The 19,445-nt window shown below is 41.8% G+C and overlaps 2 long non-coding RNA genes across 2 annotated transcripts; one reads left to right on the top strand and one right to left on the bottom strand.

Moving 5' to 3' along the window:
* Positions 1–11,139: 11,139 nt before the first annotated feature.
* Positions 11,140–13,648, top strand: LOC119912328. Its single transcript, XR_005446135.1, has 2 exons — positions 11,140–12,819; positions 13,113–13,648. It is a non-coding gene; the product is annotated as an uncharacterized LOC119912328 (long non-coding RNA).
* LOC119912323 lies at positions 13,048–14,504 on the bottom strand. The gene is made up of 2 exons (XR_005446130.1): positions 14,278–14,504; positions 13,048–13,964 (listed from the first exon to the last, which is right to left on the bottom strand). It is a non-coding gene; the product is annotated as an uncharacterized LOC119912323 (long non-coding RNA).
* Between the last annotated feature and the right edge of the window lie 4,941 nt (positions 14,505–19,445).

Here is a 19,445-nt window from a genome sequence, read left to right as displayed (position 1 = left end):
GCTGTCCTAAACACTGACTGTTCTGTCAGGGAGTGATAACTTTTCAGCTGTGACAGAAGAAGTTTGCTCACCTTGGTTTGCAGATGCAGGCAGAGCTGAGGTTGTAGGTTTACCTGTAGAGAGAATCCCACCTGGTCAAATGAATCTCTGGATGAAATAAGTCCTGAAATCAAAGGTAACCTCCTCACCTGTGACAGAGATCCAGCTGGATGGAGACTCTCCACGACCTCTGATGTTACACTTGTAGAGGCCTTCATCAGACTTGGAAACATGGTGGATGGTCATGTGACCTGTAGGCTCAGTCCTGATGAAGAAGCCATCTTTATAGAAACCAGCTGGGAGGTTGGAGGGAGGGGTCTTTGTTTTACAGTGCAGAGTGACATCATGTCCCTCCATCACAGGGAGGACAGGACTCTGCAGGATCACTGGTCCACCTCAACACAGAGACAAACTACAGCTTTTCATCATTTACACACAGCTTCATCAACACTAACTCCACAGTCTGGACTGTTTGTCTGCACTTCTGGCTCTGGCAAGAAGAACTTTAGTTTAACATTTTAATTAAAGTTTATTGTTAGAGGGTTAGTGGTTGTTCACAGCACTGACTACCATTCATGTTACAGTTATTGTATTAGGATTCCTTTTTATTAAAATAGAGCTGGTGTCCACTTTTACAAGTCATAATGTTGGTGGTGGTGTCTTTGCCTGTGCTACATTAAAGCTGGATTGTTTTGCCCGCATCCATTAAAAGGTGTGTGTAATACTGTGGTCCCAAAAAGCTCAACTTAAAGAGACAAAACTGGAGCGAAAATAACACCTTGATGCGTCATTTCTATTTGGTGGTGCTTTCTTACTTTGAAGGTAAAGATTAAGTGTTTGTGTGAACGTGGTTTGAAATATGAACACAACCGCCTCTAGTTTATGTTGCTGTTGCCAATTTCCAACATGTATAGTTAAAGTGCTGTACATGAGGATGAAACATTAAAGGTAATGAACAGTGTGGACACCTGTTATTTTCTAGCCTGCAAACACACACTGTGTGCACTGAACAGACGCTATAACAGTATAACAGCCAGCATTTCAGAAAGCAACAGGAATTCTGCTGCAGAAACAAACATATACATTACATGAACATTTGAAACCAGCAATACCAAACTCTTAGCACATAAGCAGGAGGTTGTGGTGAAGGAGGAGAAGCTGCGGACTGAAACTGTCGCTGTCTGCTTTCCTGCCACCCTGCCATCTTCTGCCTGCACAACGACGAAGTGTATATACTGTATTTGTTAATATTTTTACGTCTGATGTTTACACTTTTTATATAGGAAGCTTATTTATTGCATTTTTCATTGTATTTTTATGTATTCACATATTTCATTTTACCTTTATTGAAGGCATTTGATGTGGACAGCATAGTAAGAACTTCAGTGTACAGGAAACGTGAACATCTGACAAAAACACTCTGAATCTTGAATGTTGAATCAAACTCAGCAATGTGTTGTTTCAGCTTTAGTTCTCCACCTTTTTTGAGTCTCCAGTCTCTGTCCTGTCATGTGACTCAGCAAAAACTTAATTCTTTTTATTTTGTAAGTGTTTTTTAATTTAAAAATATGTAGATTGCTTTTCATATGATCTGATTAGGTATAGATGCAGTCCGGAGAATTCTTTACATATTGTGGGTAAAGGCTCATCTCTTGGTTTCTCAATTCTCCACCCAGTGTTGGTTCACTTTCTGAAGTAGGGGTGGGTGATATGGCAACATTAGCAGCTTCCTCACCCACACCACCTGCTGTGGATCCTGCCCCTCCTCCGCACTGCTGCCCACGCACCTATTCTTCAGCCTGCGGTTCAGATGGGGTTCAGATGGCCCCACCTCAGCTGTCTAGCCCTGAACACTTCTCCAGTGAGTTTGGTGACTGTCGAGCCTTTTTGACACAGTGTGGACTGCATTTTGAGTTGCAGTCAGCTTCCTGCCCTTCAGACAGAGCTGAAATAGCTTCTGTTATTCCAGAATCCTCTGCCTCCATACCTGGTTAAGAATCAGGTAACCAGAGACTCTCCTTTGTGCAACTCTTTTCCACTCTTCATCTTTACTCAGAGTTTTTCAGCACATCTCATCAAGTAAGATTGGGGACTATGCTGAGTATTTTCGCACTCTGGCAGCAGAAAGTGGATGGAAAATGTCCGCACTGTTCGACGTCTTCGTCCATGGACTTTCTGGTGCAGTAAAAGATCAACTGGCACCATTAGATCTTCCTGAGGATTTGCATGCTTTCATCACCCTCACATTGAAAAGCGCTTGGCTGAGTGCGAAGTGGAGAAGTCCTTGGGGAGCAACTTTCCTCCTGGGCTTCCTTTGGCCACTGCTCCGTCTCTGGACTTTTTTCCGCCAACCCCTTCAGCATCGCCTCCTGTTCTGGTTCCAGGGAGTTCTGCAGAAGAGCCAATGCAAGTGGGACATGCTCTTCCCATGAGATCTTGGGAGGTATTAGGTTCCTCTGTGAATTCTGTTAGCGTCTCAGATGAAGATTTTTCAGACCTCTCTAACATCCCCTCGTTTTAACATGCCTAGTGGTCACTATGAGTGCTTGGTCATGCTGTTTGGACTAACTAATCCTCCGGCCGATTTTCAGTCCGTAGTGAATGATGTCCTATGACATATGTTGAATGACTTTGGGTTTGTATATCTGGACGTCATACTCATCTTCTCTCCCAATCTTGAGGCCCATGTTCAGCCCCCCGCCCCCCTGCATCATCGACGGTGGACCGGTGTACACAGTCAGGAGACTGTTGGCGGTGAGATGACGTGGGAGGGGTCTCGAACTCACCCGCAAATTCCACCAGAGTAATTCCAAGGAGCCTGGACCATCGGGGGCCGGCCCTAGATGAGGGGTACTGTCATGCCCAGGTCCCGCAGTTAGATTATTGTGTCCAGCTTTATGTCTGCATCCACTTCCTGTCTGTTGGTACTCATCATCGTCTCTTTTCAGGTCTTTGTCTGCCTTTCTGCCCTGTGTGATTACCTGTCCCCGCCCTAATGTGCTCCACCTGTGCCTTGTTGTCTGGATCCCCCTTCTTGATCCCTTGTGTCAGCGTCCAAGCGATTTCTCAGTGTGTGCTCTCTAGTGTGTTTGACCTTAGCTCTCCGTTTTTGACTCTAAATGTCTGCTCTGTGAATTTGTACTGCTGCCTGTGACTTTTTGGACTTGGTTCAATAAACTGTTCATTTTTTTAACTACCTTGAGTCGTGCCTGTTTGTTCTTATAACATTTCAAAGATTTTAATATACATTTATTGATCTGATTTTACCATTTATGTACTTTGCTAATGCATATTTAAAGAAAAATACAAGGAGGGACTTGCAGATATTGATTGACATTTACAGTAGCCAATAGCACTGAATGAGCCGCTCACTGACTTTATCCTGACCTAAAAACCTCCAGTTCTTGAGTAAAGTTGTATTGTTAAACACAATACACTCCCAGGTGTCCAAGCTCCCAGTCCAGGCTGAGTTAGCTATGACTACTAGGGTAAAACTTTCTGTTCATCAGCAAGCTCGCAGACAGTTGAGGCAGAGCGATTCATTAACTAATTTTATGAGGCCCAACAGTTACCGTGTTGCCTTTGGAGACAGCGCAGGCAGCAAGGCAGCTCACTTGCGATATTGACAGAGCAGCTGTCAACTGCGTGCACTGTAGCACGATACTAACGATCTCTCTGAAAAGGCAGATCATGGGGAGTTTTTAATCGTTCACGATTTAATATCGTAATATCGCACACCCCTCTCCTGAAGTACAACCGTCTGTCTTTTTTTCTTTTTTCCTCTTTGGGTTAAATTGTTTGTCATTGCAATAAAAAGGTGTATAACACTTACACAGTGTTCAGAGCCACTATGTTTGTGATTAATCTGGTAAATCCTCATTAGACCCATTAACAGAGACATTACAACTGTCTGATCTTACCAGTGACAGTGATGTTGATGGTGTTACTGGTTGCTCCCTCTCTGGACTCACACCAGTAAACTCCACTGTCCCAATAGAAAAGGTAACTGATGTTACAAGAAGATCCAGCTGGTTTTCCCCAGCCAGCTCCACACTGAGTCCTCATTTTACTGGTTGTGTTCCTCCTCAGCGTCCATCCAGCAGAGCTGTCGTCCTCCTCACAGCTCAGAGAGACGAATACAAGGTGAAAAACTGAGAGCTGCTGGGACTCACAGTCAGAGAGGCTGGAGGAAGAGACAGAAAGATGTAGTTAGAGAGATATTTTGCATTTATTTCCTTCACATTGCTCATATTCCTACTTTCTCACTGTTACTTCTTCACTGCTGAACTGATCTCTGTGTTTCAAAGAAGAAATCTGAATCAAACTGGAAATATATTATTATACTTTTTTCTGCATTTTGTGGTAACTGCTGCTTCATGCTCTGCAGTCCTGTTTTCTGAATTATTTGGCTCCAGTCTGCAACACTGTGGCATCAAAACTGCATTCAGTGTTTTATTGTATGTGTAAAGTGGCTGTTTCCCTCCACAAACACTGTCCTAAACACTAACTGTTCTATCAGGGAGTGAATAACTTTTCAGCTGTGACAGAAGAAGTTTGCTCACCTTGGTTTGTTGTGCAGCTCAGCAGTGAGGTCAGAACTAAAGAGAAATCACACTCAGGTTGGTTTGAGGTTTTACATGCAACAAGACATCTGGACTTTCTACAACACAGAACAACCTGCTTGTAGTGCACAGAAAACCACCACACGTTGATATTAGATTTGGAAATAACAAACCATTTAGGCACACATTCAAGTTTTTTTGTGCTAAATTTCCCACAAAAGAGCAGCAAAAAGTAAAAGCAGAGGAGCTGTGCAGAAAAGTGAGAAAATAATCTGCTCAATGTTTGCAGACATGCAGGCAAACAAGGGTTAAACAAACAGTAAAAAGGCTCTGCAGATACTTTGATTGCAACGTGTTTCAAGCTCGGTACTGTAAAGCTGTTTGTTTGTTATTTTACTATTTCTGGGAGTCTAGGTAAATGTTCCCCAAACATCAACTACATGTTTTAACATGTTGTTATTATATGTTTAATGTTCTCTTCACTTCAATTTAGTAAATAACTTCAAAGCTTTAAAACTTTTCTACATGCTTTCCTTCTGCTCCTTACTTTTTATGATATATTATCAGTTGCATTTTCTAATTATAAAACTATATTTTTTTAATGATTAACCATCAGGCCACTGCCTAAAGATTTGCCGCTCGGTGAGCTCGGCGATTGTCAGGCTGTGATCAGGGGTAAATCAGCGATCGACCTGCAGTTGCCGGTCGTTATGTGTGAACTACTCAACGACTAATCAAAACGGCTCCCTGATGCATCGCCGACCCATCGCCGACGCCAATCAGATATCTAGCTAGCCAAATATTTGGAGGGGTCGGCCGATTCAACATCCACATCCAGCCATCGAGAGCAGGCAGCTACTTCTTCACTGCAAAACACGTTTTATTCACCTCCAGCTCTCTCTGTAGCTCAGACGATCCCTGCTACCTGCGTGTGCTAACCCATCCTTTCACCCGTGTTCTTTATCTTTATTCTTGTAATTGCGATCTTTATAATAACAAACAGGTGTTTCATGTGTAGGTCTGCTCTCTTCCCGTTTCACATGTGTTTTCTTGATAAAATGTGGTTTGGAGACGAGCATCGGGTGAAGTCTCCTGAATGAGAGATGAAATGTCTTCTAGTATCTTCAACCAAGTCCAGTTAGTTCAGATTGAGGGACAGATAGTAGTAATAAGTCCTGGTGATAAAGACAGTCTCTACCTGTACTTTCCTCTTAGATGTAGATTTGTATTTATGATGGAAGCAGACCAAGAACAGCTTTATAAAAAAAACTATTCCAGTGATTAAGTCTACGGGTGGAAAATGCAGACCAACCAAACCAAGTGAAAATGAACACTTGCAGAAATGTATGTGTTGTATTATTGCTGAACTGTGGGTTCTTTGTAGACATATTACCAAATAATGAATTCCTGCCCTCTTGTCGTACCTAATGTCGTAAAAATATTTGATCTGTTGACGCTGTTTTCCTGAATTCAGTCTGTGTCTTTTTCACTCTATAACTCGCTGCTGCTCTCATGAACAACAGAAATGATTTAGGCCTAATCTTTGAGACAACGTGGAGACAAACATTTACACATTGATTAGATTTTTACTTACAGAGCAGCCACGGCAAAGATGATTCCTCCATTTTAAATCTTGGTCATCTGAGATAAGCACATTAACATTTACCAGTCACACCAACTAAAACCTCCTTCTTCTGTCTGTAGCATTGTTGTGGTTTTCTCTTACGCAGTTAGCAGGAAATGGGCTTTATGATCAGTCTCAGTGACCTATATGGCTTTGGATTGTGAGAGAAAACCAACACAGACACAAGGGCTGACACAAAAAACAAGGCTGACACACAGTCTCTTAACTAGTTTGCAGAAAGTGTTACATTACATTTATTCATTGAGCTGACACTTTGATCCAAAGCGACGATAGACAATTTCTGTTTACGTTGCACGCTTCTGGAGCAACTAGGGGTCTTCCTCAGGGACACATTGGTGGACGTGTCACAGTGGTCTCTCACACCACAGACATGCATCTTATCCTCTGCGCCATCTCCACCCTGCAAGTGTTCGTGTTGTAACAATGATAATGACCTCAGATCAGACCAGGATGAGCCCTCGGGTGTCTGTTATTGTTTTGAACTTTGAGATATGCTCAGTGTTTATTGCCACCTGTTCTGTTTCCTGTTTCTTGTAAACAGGTCTGTAACATAACTTCATTGTGATTGGTGGCTTATGTCTCTGCTTGGTGGGGGTTTGGTGGCTGCGGTTCCAGCTGGTGGCAGATCATTAGCTGCTCCAGTAGAAGCGGAGACGGTGGAGGCGGCTGGCGCGTGGGGGCATAATGGCGTCTTCCTCCTCTACAGGCCACAGTTTGATCTTGTTCAAGTAAGGGCCACCAGTTCTGTTCCTCTTCTTTTTCTCCTGTTTATAAGTTAGGAAGGTCAGTTGTTTGTGGTTGGTTTTCATTTGTTTGTTTCATAGGTTAGCGCTGATTTCGAGTTAGAGGTGTTTTGTTTGTTTTGTTGGCCTTGGCTCAACCTGAAGTGCAATTTAGTTTTTCACTATTTGTTTCACTCTGTTATAAATAAATCCACTCTTCAACCATGTCATGTCTGGGCCTCTAGACCGGGCGTAACACTCACAAAATATAATGTAGCCTCAGTGTCAACCGAAAAATGATGTGATAGCAGCAGCTCCATCAGTCAGTAATAATTGGTTAGTTCAAAATAAAATCATCTACCTGCAGAAATAATAAGTCTGTTGAAATTAAGGGTAACAATTAAATTAATGGAAAAAAAAAAATCTGGTCAACAACCAGGACAGTAGGAAAATATTGTTTTCTTTTTCCAGTGTTCTTGTTTGATCCTGGCACACTTGCCGTAGTTGATTATGTCATACCTCATACCCAGTGCTAAAGGACACGCCTACTACATCATATGACAAAAAGTTCACAGTTTGGTTAGGTTTTCGGGAAGGTTATAGTTTGGGATAAAAATAAGTGTTTATCCAGGAAGTTATCTCAGGGGGCGTGTCCTGTAGTCTGCCAGACTGCAGATGGACCCTTCTCATATCATTTGCCATTCCTCAATGTATGTTGTGCACATTTAATATTAGACCAACAAATATTATGAGTATTGTGTGTGACCCCATTTATTATAGATACCAAAATTGTACTTTTGAGTGCTTCATGTTTGTAATACATAGATAATATATTAGAGTACATAGTAAATATCCTAGCACATTATAATATTGGGTGTTTCTGGTTAACTTGGCGAGTCTTTGATAATTATATACATGGCTTTACAACATTTTAGCTCACCAGCCAGAACTGGATTTGGCTGTTCAATTTGAAGATTTGTTCCTTTGTTGTACCTGTAAGACTCATATTTAAAGCCTTTCTTCGTCATCTGTGATGTGAAAACATGTGGAATCAGTTTCCAGTTTGTGTTCAGGAGGCAGACACCATCTTTTTACCCATCAAATTTTGTAAATATTTGAATATATCTTCTCGGCCATCAGTGCGTAAAATAACAACACTTAAATATTATACCTATCATAAAGGGTGAAATTTGCGTCTCTCCTTGAGCAATAGTCTTTGGTGGCATTTTTCACGCTATTAAAACTCAAACTTTGCTGCAATATCGCAGACATCACGGACAAGTAGTGGACTGCTGTGTGTGTGTTTGTGCGTGTGGGCATGAGATGAGGCTCCACACTGCTGCCACACTGGTCGGTGTTTTTTTTTGTCTAATAGAGAGGAATGGATCAAAGCAAAATTAGATGTGTTGAGGAATTTTCTACTGTATCAGGCTTAAGAATGAACTTGAACAAATCTGTTTATTAGGCTACCACTTAAGGAATGTGAACTATCAGAAGTTATTGGTATCCCTGTGAAGAACCCAGTTACATACCTGGGTTTGATAAGAATGACAAACTCTGCAATAACCTAAACTTCAGCCCTATGATTAAACAAATAATGAGAAAAGGTTCAACATGTGGTGGATGAGGCATCTTTCACTGAATGGTAGAGTTCTACTATCTAATACTGAGGGAATATCCAGATCTATGTATCCTTATCACTGGAAATGCCTACTGAAATATACAAAGAATAAGATCTTATTTAATTTCATTTGGAGGAACAAATGTCATTATTTAGGGAAAGATACCCTATGCAACATAAAATATTCTGGAAGTTTTAAGTTTTGAAACCTTAAACAAGACTTTCCAAATTTAAATGGCTAACTAAGTTGATAAAATGGCCTGGAAATGAATAGATAGTATTTTATGCGCATGGTTGCCGTTATTCAATTCAAAAACACCAGTGTCAAGTATGAAGAAGCCATCGCAAACCAGACTTAATCTTTTAATTTGGCGAGAGAGGGCATGAGACGAGGCTCCACAGTCTTGAGTTGCTGCCACACAGACCACTGCTGCCACACTGGTCGTTGTGGTCGCTGCCACACGGACCACTGGTTGTAGTTGGTTGTATCTAATGTAATACATCTTTATCATAATTCTTTGTTAAATATACTATGTTATCGATTATGCCTACTCTTATTGTTATATATCTCTCTCTCTCTCTATCTCTCTCTCTATATCTATATATATCTATATATATAGATATCTATCTATCTAGATCATAATACTTTTTAAAATATAGCATACTAATTTTTGATTAACTATATTCTTATTGTTAAAATCAGTCTAGCTTGGATTCAACCAACAAGTGGTCACCACACTTTCCTTCACAGGTGACAACACTGGCCTTCTTCTTGTAGGCAAGAACCAAAGATAGAGATTTATTACTGCAGGTTAACCACACAAACTGCAATATATAGTGCAACAATAAGAATATAGGCATAATCGATAATGTTGTAGGCTATATTTATCAAAGTATTGTGATCTAGATAGATGTATTAGCCTACTGTAGATTGGCTACAACCACACAAACTGCAATATACTGTACGCCTACAGTGCATCAATAAGATATAAAAGTATTGTGATATAGTAAGATGTACACACACACACACACTTTCATTTACAGGTGATATCACAGGCCTTGTTATAAGGCAAGGACTAAAGATAGATAGATGTGGGCTATTACTGTAGGTACAACCACACAAACTGCAATATATAGTGCAACAATAAGAATAGGCATAATCCATAATATTTTAACAAAGAATTAAGATGTATTACAGTAGATATAACCAACTGCAAACAGTGGTCAGTGTGGCAGCAACCACTATCTTTAGCGCCCCAAGTTGCAGCAACCACACCGACCAGTGTGGCAGCAGTGTGGAGCCTCATCTCACGCCCACACGCACAAACACACACAGCAGTCCACTACTTGCCCGTGATGTCTGCGATATTGCAACAAAGTTTGAGTTTCAATAGCGTGAAAAATGCCACCAAAGACTATTGCTCAAGGAGAGACGCAATTTCACCTATATATTTCACATGTAAAATTTAAGTGTTATTATTTTACGCACTGATGGCCGCCGGCACACAATAGCAAGCATATTATCACATGTAGCGCTGTACTAATTGGAGGATGCATCAAAAAGCCAATAATGCTAAAGAAATAAGCAGCAGTCAATACAGAGTCTAATTCTAGTTTCATGTTTGCTGGTCGCGGCCTTAACCTGCTTGTTCAAAACTGTGAGCACGATAGCGGCTGATGGTGGAGAAGTGCAGCCATCCTGTCAGTCATAAAGTGCGCAGCGTAAGGTAGTTTATTAGGAAAGTATGCTCATTTAAGTGTTTATCTTATTAATGTAAGTAATAAACAGATTTGTTCAAGTTCATTCTTAAGCCTGATACAGTAGAAAATTGCTTTGATCCTCTATTAGACACAAAAATTGTATCATCTGCCAGTTGAGATAATTTAAATGATCTAAGGTCACTTTAGGTCTACTTTGGAACCACAGACTGTATAAAAACTCGAAACTGACCTTTTTTAATACAGCCACATTTTGTGTGACAAGGAACAGAAAGCAGCCTTCCCTTAGAGACTGTGGTAGCGACCAGTGATCGGTGTGGCAGCCTGGCAGCAAGGCAGCAACCAGTGGTTCGTGGGGCAGCGACCAGTGGTCTGTGTGGCAGAGACCAGTATCTTTAGCGCCCCCAGTGGCAGCGACCAGTGGTCAGCGTGGTAGCACAGAATTGGCTACAACCCCCTCTCGATAAGACAATAACGAAAAGACAGGACACAGACACAGGATACCTAGTGCCTGGGAGGGGTTGTCACACTCCCTGACTGCTGTCCCCACTCTCTCATTTAGGGTTGCTGTTTCTCAACATCAGGCAGCCAGAAGGAGGACTGAGAGCTTGGAGGAGCTCAGCAGGTGGAACACAGCGTACTGGAGGACACACTGAGCAGCTTTGGCCCTGGAGCCACACTGAACATTTTCAACTGTCCATTTTATAAACTTAAAGTGCCATTAAATGTAATAACCCTATTTTAACTTGTTTGTTTTTGTGTATTTTAACTTTGTTAAATTAAAGATAGTGATGGGTCATATTATTAGAGGTTGTCAAAAGTCAACCTCTGTTCCGAACCTGGCATGTGTGTGCTTTTCTCTTCTGTAGCACTTTACTTTTTTGTATAAAACTTTTCTGCTTTTCTCTATAACTCACTGTTGATCTAAAAATCACCACAGATGTTTGAGACCTAATCTTTGAGACAATGTGGAGACAAACATTCACACATTAAGTAGATTCTTACTTACCAAGCAGCCGCGGTAAAGATGATTTCTCCATTTTAACTCTTGGTCATCTGAGATCAACACATTAACGTTCACCAGTCACACCAAGTAAAACCCTCCTCCTTCCTCTTTGTGTGTCACTCGTTCTCTTGTGGTTTTCTCTCACAAAGTTAACAGGAAATATACTTATACATGTTTCTCAGTGGAAAACTGACCAGGTTGTGCAGAGCCACAGTGGAGACACTTACTGAGAGACAAATCACATCTTTTGCCAGTTTAGTCTTTTATAGACAGCATGTATTAACTTGGTATTTGTATATAATTTACCAAACAAATATACATATGTATACAAACATAAGATCATGTGGCAATAAATAAAGGACATCATCATTCAACCTCACCCCTGTTTTCTGGCATGGCTGCAGAACATTGACTTTGAAGCCAAAAGATTCACAAGAACTGCAGGCCTGTAAAATTACTGACAATACTCACAAATGAAAGCAAACATTGCAGAAACTTGGAAAGGAAATGGTATTCCACCAATTTCAAAGAATCTCGATGAATCTGGCAAGAAAACATGTAGGAAGGCCCTCAGTGATGCCAGAGCAGCGTATTACTCCACATTAATAGCAGAAAATAAGAACAACCCCAAGTTCCTTTTCAGCACTGTAGCCAGACTAACAGAAAGTCACAGCTCTGTTGAACCATGTATTCCTAAAGCCATCATTAGTAACGACTTCATGAGCTTCTTTAATCATAAAATTTAAATTACTAGAGACAAAATTCAGCAAGACCTGCCCTCAACTAGCAACAACTTATCTCCAAAATCAGGAACCTCAGAAACAGCTGTAAAACCAGATATATGTTTAGACTGCTTTGTTTCCCTCCACCTTTACCAGCTAACTTCAAAAATGTCTAAAGCATCAACCTGTCTTTTAAGTCCCCATCCCAACTAGACTGCTTAAAGAAGTTTTACCCTTAGTCAGCACTTCTTTATTAGATATGATCAAACTGTTTTTATTAGCAGGCTATGTGCCACAGAGAGTGACTGAGTCCAAACAAATCCATAAAGAAACAAAATCAAAACAGCCAATCAAAATCAAAAGAAGGCAAAAGTGCAACAAAGATCCACAAACAAAACAAGCAAGATTAAAAACTGGAACACATTTGAAAGAGCACAACAAGCTACAAGGATCCGACAAAAGGGAACAAGCAAACCTACCATTATATAGAGGGGGCAGGGTAACTGTAACACAGGTGAGACACATGGGACTAATAAGACTGAACAGGAAACAAAGCTAGACAAAGACACCAGACACAGACAACTCCAAAACAAACCAGGAAGTAAAACTCACAAAGACGCACAAGGGCGACTTAAATAAAACAGAGCACAGAAACAAACGAACAACTGACAAAAAACCAAGAACACAGGAGGCGGGGAGTGATAAACACAGGAGGAAATGGCAGAAACACAACAAAGATGAACAAATAAAAAGCCAAATGTCGCGGTGACAGCCTGGCTGTTGGTGAGTGTCCTGTTTCTCCTTTCCCTCGCATTCTGGTTTCTCCTGTGCCTTCTCTTTCCCTCTCTAGCCCGGCTGGCTACCCACACCTGCACCTCGTTAACCTCCATCGCCGCACCTGCCAGCCATCAGCCTCATCACGACCAGTATTTCTACCCCGGCTTTCCACTCCATCCTCGCTCGATCGTCGCAGCTCCTGACTTGGTGTCACCGCTTCGTTCTGGCTCTTTTGAAATTTCCCTTTGCTTCACGTCCCAGTTACCTACTAACCCTGTCTGTCTGTTTCCTCCTGCCAGGTTCACTCACCTCTGCCTCCCAGTTCGGCCAGCCGGGCTTGCACGCCAGCCTCCTCCTCCTCTCGCCGCCTCCATGACGCCCTCCGGCTTCCCCCCTTGCACCCCGCCGGGTCCCCGGTCACTGCGTCCTCTCCTCCCCGTCTGCCAGCCTGCCTCGAACCTCCAGCCTAAGCACCTTCCGCTCCTCCAGCTACTCGGTCCCCCGCGTCCTCGTCTGCCTCTCCCCCTCTTTCCTCCCGTCCCTCCTCGTCCCCCTTTTTCCTCAAACCTCCTTTTCAAACCCTCAGCGTTGCGTTTGGGTCCGTTCTGTCTACCGTTGCACCAAACCCAAAAACATGATACATCCTCTGTATAACTTGTAACTTAGCATGACACAGAGACTGAGGTTTGGTCAATTTTGTGAAGTTTATTGAAAACTTTTAAAGTAAATAAAAAGTAAACATATCACCCTGTTTAACATCTAAACCAAACAAGCAAGAGTAACAACAAAACTCAAACCAGAACCTGAACCTGAGCTTTTATTTGGACCAAAAACATGTCGACAGCTTTGTCCATTTGTCCAGGGGTCTGTATCATGAATCAAGTTCACCACAGTCAGTCTTTCTCTGAGTGATAAAGCTTCACTAAACCTGACAGAGTTAATCCTGATAATGATCTGGGTCCTCTGCTGTTTGTGATATCTGAGGTTTATTTGCTGATGAATCAAACGTTTTAGCTTCATTAAAGAACACACTGAACACACTGGATCAGCTCAGAAGTGATGCTCTGTGGTGACATCATCATAGTCATCATCCAATCCCTCCTCAGCCTCGGTAGACGGGGTCATCACCATAGAGACTGGCAGGTCATGTCCTGCACTCAGAGCAGGTTAGAAATAAAATTTACTTAATTTATCTTCATCTAACTGTCAATCACTGATGTCATTGATGGTGGTGGTGATGGTGCAGTGGATAAGACAAATGTCTTTGGTGTGAGAGACCTGGGTTCAATTCCACCAATGTGCCTCTGAGCATGGAACTTAACTCCTAGTTGCTCCATAGGTGTGCGACATCTGACATGTATACAGTAGTAATTGTAAGTTGCTTTGGATAAAATTCTCTGATAAATGTATTGATTGATTTTATGAATTGACTTATTGTAAGATCAGTGAATGATTCAGTGTTACCTGTGGCCCTGTGTCGATATAAAGACACCATGAGGACAGTGGAGATGAAGTACGGACAGAAGACCACCAGGTGGCAGATCAGTCTGAACACAAGCTGGAAGGGGGCTGAGGCAGGTGGTGTTGGAGGAGGCGGGGTTGTCGGGGTGGGCAGAGCTGAGGTTGTAGGTTTACCTGTAGAGAGAATCCCACCTGGTCAGGTAAATCTCTGGATGAAATGAGTCCTGAAATCAAAGGTAACCTCCTCACCTGTGACAGAGATCCAGCTGGATGGAGACTCTCCACGACCGCTGATGTTACACTTGTAGAGGCCTTCATCAGACTTGTTAACATGGTGGATGGTCATGTAACCTGTAGGCTCAGTCCTGATGAGGGAGCCATCTTTATAGAAACCAGCTGGGAGGTTGGAGGGAGGGGTCTTTGTTTTACAGTGCAGAGTGACATCATGTCCCTCCATCACAGGGAGGACAGGACTCTGCAGGATCACTGGTCCAACTCAACACAGAGACAAACTACAGCATTTCATCATTTACACACAGCTTCATCAACACTAACTCCACAGTCTGATCTTACCAGTGACAGTGATGTTGATGGTGTTACTGGTTGCTCCCTCTCTGGACTCACACCAGTAAACTCCGCTGTCTACTGGGAAAATGTAACTGATGTTGCAGGAAGAACCAGCTGATCTTCCCCAGTCATCACATTGAGTCCTGGTTCTTCTGGTTGTGTTCCTCCTCAGCGTCCATCCAGCAGAGCTGTCGTCCTCCTCACAGCTCAGAGAGACAAACTGATCTTTAAACAGCTGAGAGCTGCTGGGACTCACAGTCAGAGAGGCTGGAGGAAGAGACAGAAAGATGTGGTTAGAGAGAACATTTGCATTAATTTTCTCCACATTCCTCATATTCCTACTTTCTCACTTCTTCCCTGCTGAACTGATCTCTGAGTTTCAGGCACTGAATTAAACTCAGATTTGAGCTGATAGATGAAAGTTTTCTGCATGTTTTCAGTGTTGGTTGAGATCTGGCAACATTTGTAAACATCTTTTTTATCTGTTAACCACTCAGTGTTGCAGGCTGCACACCTGTGGCTGTGACAGAAGAAGTTTTCTCACCTTGGTTTGTTGTGCAGCTCAGCAGTGAGGTCAGAACTAAAGAGAAATCACACTCAGGTTGGTTTGTGGTTTTAACATGAAACAAGACGTACTTCTACAAAACAGAGCAACCTGTTTGTAGAAAACCACCACACATTTATATTAGATAAGGAAAAAACTAATTTTATTTACATACACATGCAATTGTTTTTAGTCCAATTTCCACAAACAGACCATGTCAGAATGTGTTTCGAAGTGTCCTTGGGCATAGGAGCGATTTTTTATATTATTTTATGTCCTCCAATTTTAGATTTTGGAAAAGCAAGAGAAGGGACAACCAATTAGCCTACAGTTTGATATGGCTTTTCTTATATTAAACGGATTTATTGTCCCTGAATACTGACATTTTTCAGTTTCTAATGTTTTACTGAATGATCCGCAACCGCGCTGGCCAACAGGTCAGCTTTTGCGGAACGCTGCTTGTGTGTCTGTCTCTCGGGGCCAAACTAATACTTTCAATATTGAGGAGGGATACGAGCGGCCCCTCCCAACTTGGCTGAATTCTGATTATCTCAACGGCGCCGATGAGAGGCGTTTACTTTCCCTCTGGGGCGAGTTTAATCCAAAAACCTTTTACACCGGTTTGCTACATTTGTCGGGGCTGAACTCAGCCCAGGGTTGTGTGACAAGTGCAACAGAGACGGTAAATATGGGAAAAGAAAGAAAGAGGAAAAAGAAATGTGTGGTGCCGAAAATATAAGAATTAAGAAGAAAAAGATGTTGAGACAAGAGGCAGCTGAATGCGCCAACTTAACCGACTAATGAATAAATAGGTGCACAATTAGTAATGCATTTATTATGTACATTTATAAAATGCATTTATTACATACCATACACATATACATACATACACATAAACACATACATACATATATATATATATTTATATATATGAACAAGAACAAGACAAGGCAAGATTTTTAGCATTAAACTGGTAATTTCCTGCATTCGGGAGACATTTTCTGCTCCAATTTACGGTGGAAATGTCTGTTTTTATATGAAGGAAAACTATATTGCATTGCATGTTTTCTTATTGTGCAAATAAACCTTTCTCAAAGCGTTTTCATTTGTTAGTTAACATTTCTTGGTGCTTTTTTTTCAGAAGATTGTTAACAAATGCTCTCAAAAAGTGATGGGGACAAAATCAGCCGGGTGGGGAGATGTCTCCAGCATGTCCCCACCACTTTTGCAAGGCATTGTATGCATGCTACATTCTCATTAGGGGCTGAGCACCCCTAAAGGTCTGATCCTAGAATCGCCCCTTCTTGGGCAAGATACTGAGCCCCCGATGGCTCATCAGTGTATGAATCTGTGTGAGTGTTAGTTTCCGTTTGAGCACTTAGGCTCAGTGTATGAATGTGTGTGAATGGGTGAATGTAACGAAGTGTAAAGCGTTTTGAGTGGTCGGAAGACAACAAAGGTCTTATAACACGTCTAACTCCTAACCTCTAACATGCACTTCCTGTGCTCTTCTTCTTCTATCCCCCACAATGATCTTGTATTGATTGCACTTTTTGTTTTGATTGCACTTTTGGTTAACTCTTACTTCCTTCCCTAGGTATCTACCCCATTGATGTGATATGTACTGTGAGCTCTTACTAGTATTTATTACTGCTCTTACTAGTATGTATTGTCAGTTGTAGACCTGTAGTTGATGCTCTGTTGATGCTTGTATGTTGTTCCTCAAATGTAAGTCACTTTGGATAAAAGCGTCTGCCAAATGAGTAAATGTAAATGTAAATGCTATACAAATACAGACCATTTACCATGTAGGATGCACAATCTTTGAGGTAGACAAGTTCAAGCAGCGGCCGGGTTGACTGGAGGGAAAGCTGCTCGTAGGATGCTGGTGAGGAACATGAGGATTCCTTCCCCCCTCCTTTTCCAAATAAGAACCTCTCCTACGCATTATCTACTTCATTCCAGAGAGTAAAAGTGTGTTGGATTGTGGAGCTGAAGCCTGTTTCCCTTGTGTTGAGGGTGGATTGACAGATTTTAGGATAGTTAAAGACTGCATCAGAAGAGACCTCCATTTCCTGTTTTGCCTGTGTGTGTTGCACGTTACAATTAAAGACTTGATAGTTACTGGTCTAAGTATTTGCTTGTCTTGTGTGGGTTTTGAGTTGTTTTTAGTTTTGCACGTTTAGTTATTTTCTTTTTGTATTTTACATGTTTATTTGCTTTTATATTTGGTTGTTGTGTTTATTCTGATATTAAGACAAGCTTAGCCAAGTTAGCCAAAGGACTGATCCAAGCACTGTGAAGCGTACAATTTATGGTTACCAGCCAGGTCGTTCTCTAGAATGATGTGCACTCCTTCAATTGGTAGTGCCGGCCTTATGCCCATGGCAACCTCACCTTGGACCAAACCACAGTTAAGTGTCAGTCTAGGCAGCACGATTAAACCCATTCCCCGTGTCAGCACGTGCTCTCCCGAGAAAATGGCAACACAGAGCTCACAATATGTGAATGAAAAGCCCCGGTATCTCTCACTCTCATCTCTTACAGTATCACTCCCCATCACCTCCAAGCTACACTTCTCTCCAGCACCAACTCACAAGCCATAAACACTGCAGCCTTGACGGTCACATAAACTTTACTTTCAGCCACAATGAGAGCAGAGTAGGCCTTCTGTGCTTACCTGTCAACACACATTGCAAGAGTAATGTGCAGTCAGAGTCTGACCACTGTCTACTCTCTGCTACCTGCTCAATAAGTGAGAAAAAGGTGTCTGGGTCTCGTTCACAAAACAGCTCATCAATGTCTCCCAAACAACCAGATTGTACAACTCATTCACAAAATGAGGCACACAACTTAATACTAGACCACAACTAACCTCCGCCGTCAAGCAGACACCGAGTCATAAGGACTGGACGAGCCCCCATTTGTCACACTATGGCACTATGGCTGCGACAAATATGGGAGACAAAACGAGCTTGCACGAAAAAAGTAACGGTTTATTTTACAAAATAATATTTAACAAAGATAATAACGTGAATCAGTGTCAGTCATGTCAGTGTGCGGGTGTGTGAAATGTCAGTGAGAACACAAAAGCAATCAATAGCTGCACCCGCGATGAGAGAGCCAGAAAGACAAAAAAGGATGTGAGCTTTATAGCTCCCAAACACTCAGACCTGCTGATGACGACCTCCCAGCCCCCATCCTGCAAGATAATAACAAAAAGACAGGACACAGGATACCTAGTGCCTGGGAGGGGTTGTCACACTCCCTGACTGCTGTCCCCACTCTCTCATTTAGGGTTTCTTATTTCTCAACATCATGCAGCCAGAAGGAGGACTGAGAGCTTGGAGGAGCTCAGCAGGTGGCAGCAGCTTTGGCCCTGGAGCCACACTGAACATTTTCAACTGTCCATTTTATAAACTTAAAGTGCCATTAAATGTAATAACCCTATTTTAACTTGTTTGTTTTTGTGTATTTTAACTTTGTTAAATTAAAGATAGTCATGTGTCATATTATTAGAGGTTGTCAAAAGTCAACCTCTGTTCCGAACCTGGCATGTGTGTGCTTTTCTCTTCTGTAGCACTTTACCTTTTTGTATAAAACTTTTCTGCTTTTCTCTATAACTCACTGTTGATCTAAAAATCACCAGAAATGTTTGAGACCTAATCTTTGAGACAATGTGGAAACAAACATTCACACATTAAGTAGATTCTTACTTACCAAGCAGCCGCGGTAAAGATGATTTCTCCATTTTAACTCTTGGTCATCTGAGATCAACACATTAATGTTCAGTCACACCAAGTAAAACCCTCCTCCTTCCTCTTTGTGTGTCACTCGTACTCTCGTGGTTTTCTCTCACAAAGTTAACAGGAAATATACTTCATGTTAAGTCTCAGTGGAAAACTGACCAGGTTGTGCAGAGCCACAGTGGTGACACTTACTGAGAGACAAATCACATCTTTTGCCAATTTAGTTTTTTATAGACAGCATGTATTAACTTTGTATTTGTATATAATTTACCAAACAAATATACATCTATAAAAATACCCCCCCCCCCCCC

Source organism: Micropterus salmoides, unplaced genomic scaffold (assembly GCF_014851395.1).
Source record: "Micropterus salmoides isolate LMB-PRFRI ecotype aquatic unplaced genomic scaffold, ASM1485139v1 Ms_hic_scaffold_2, whole genome shotgun sequence".
NCBI classification, from domain to species: domain Eukaryota; kingdom Metazoa; phylum Chordata; class Actinopteri; order Centrarchiformes; family Centrarchidae; genus Micropterus; species Micropterus salmoides.
The sequence above is the reverse complement of the archived record's forward strand: the minus strand, read 5'-3'. Positions and strand labels throughout refer to the sequence as shown.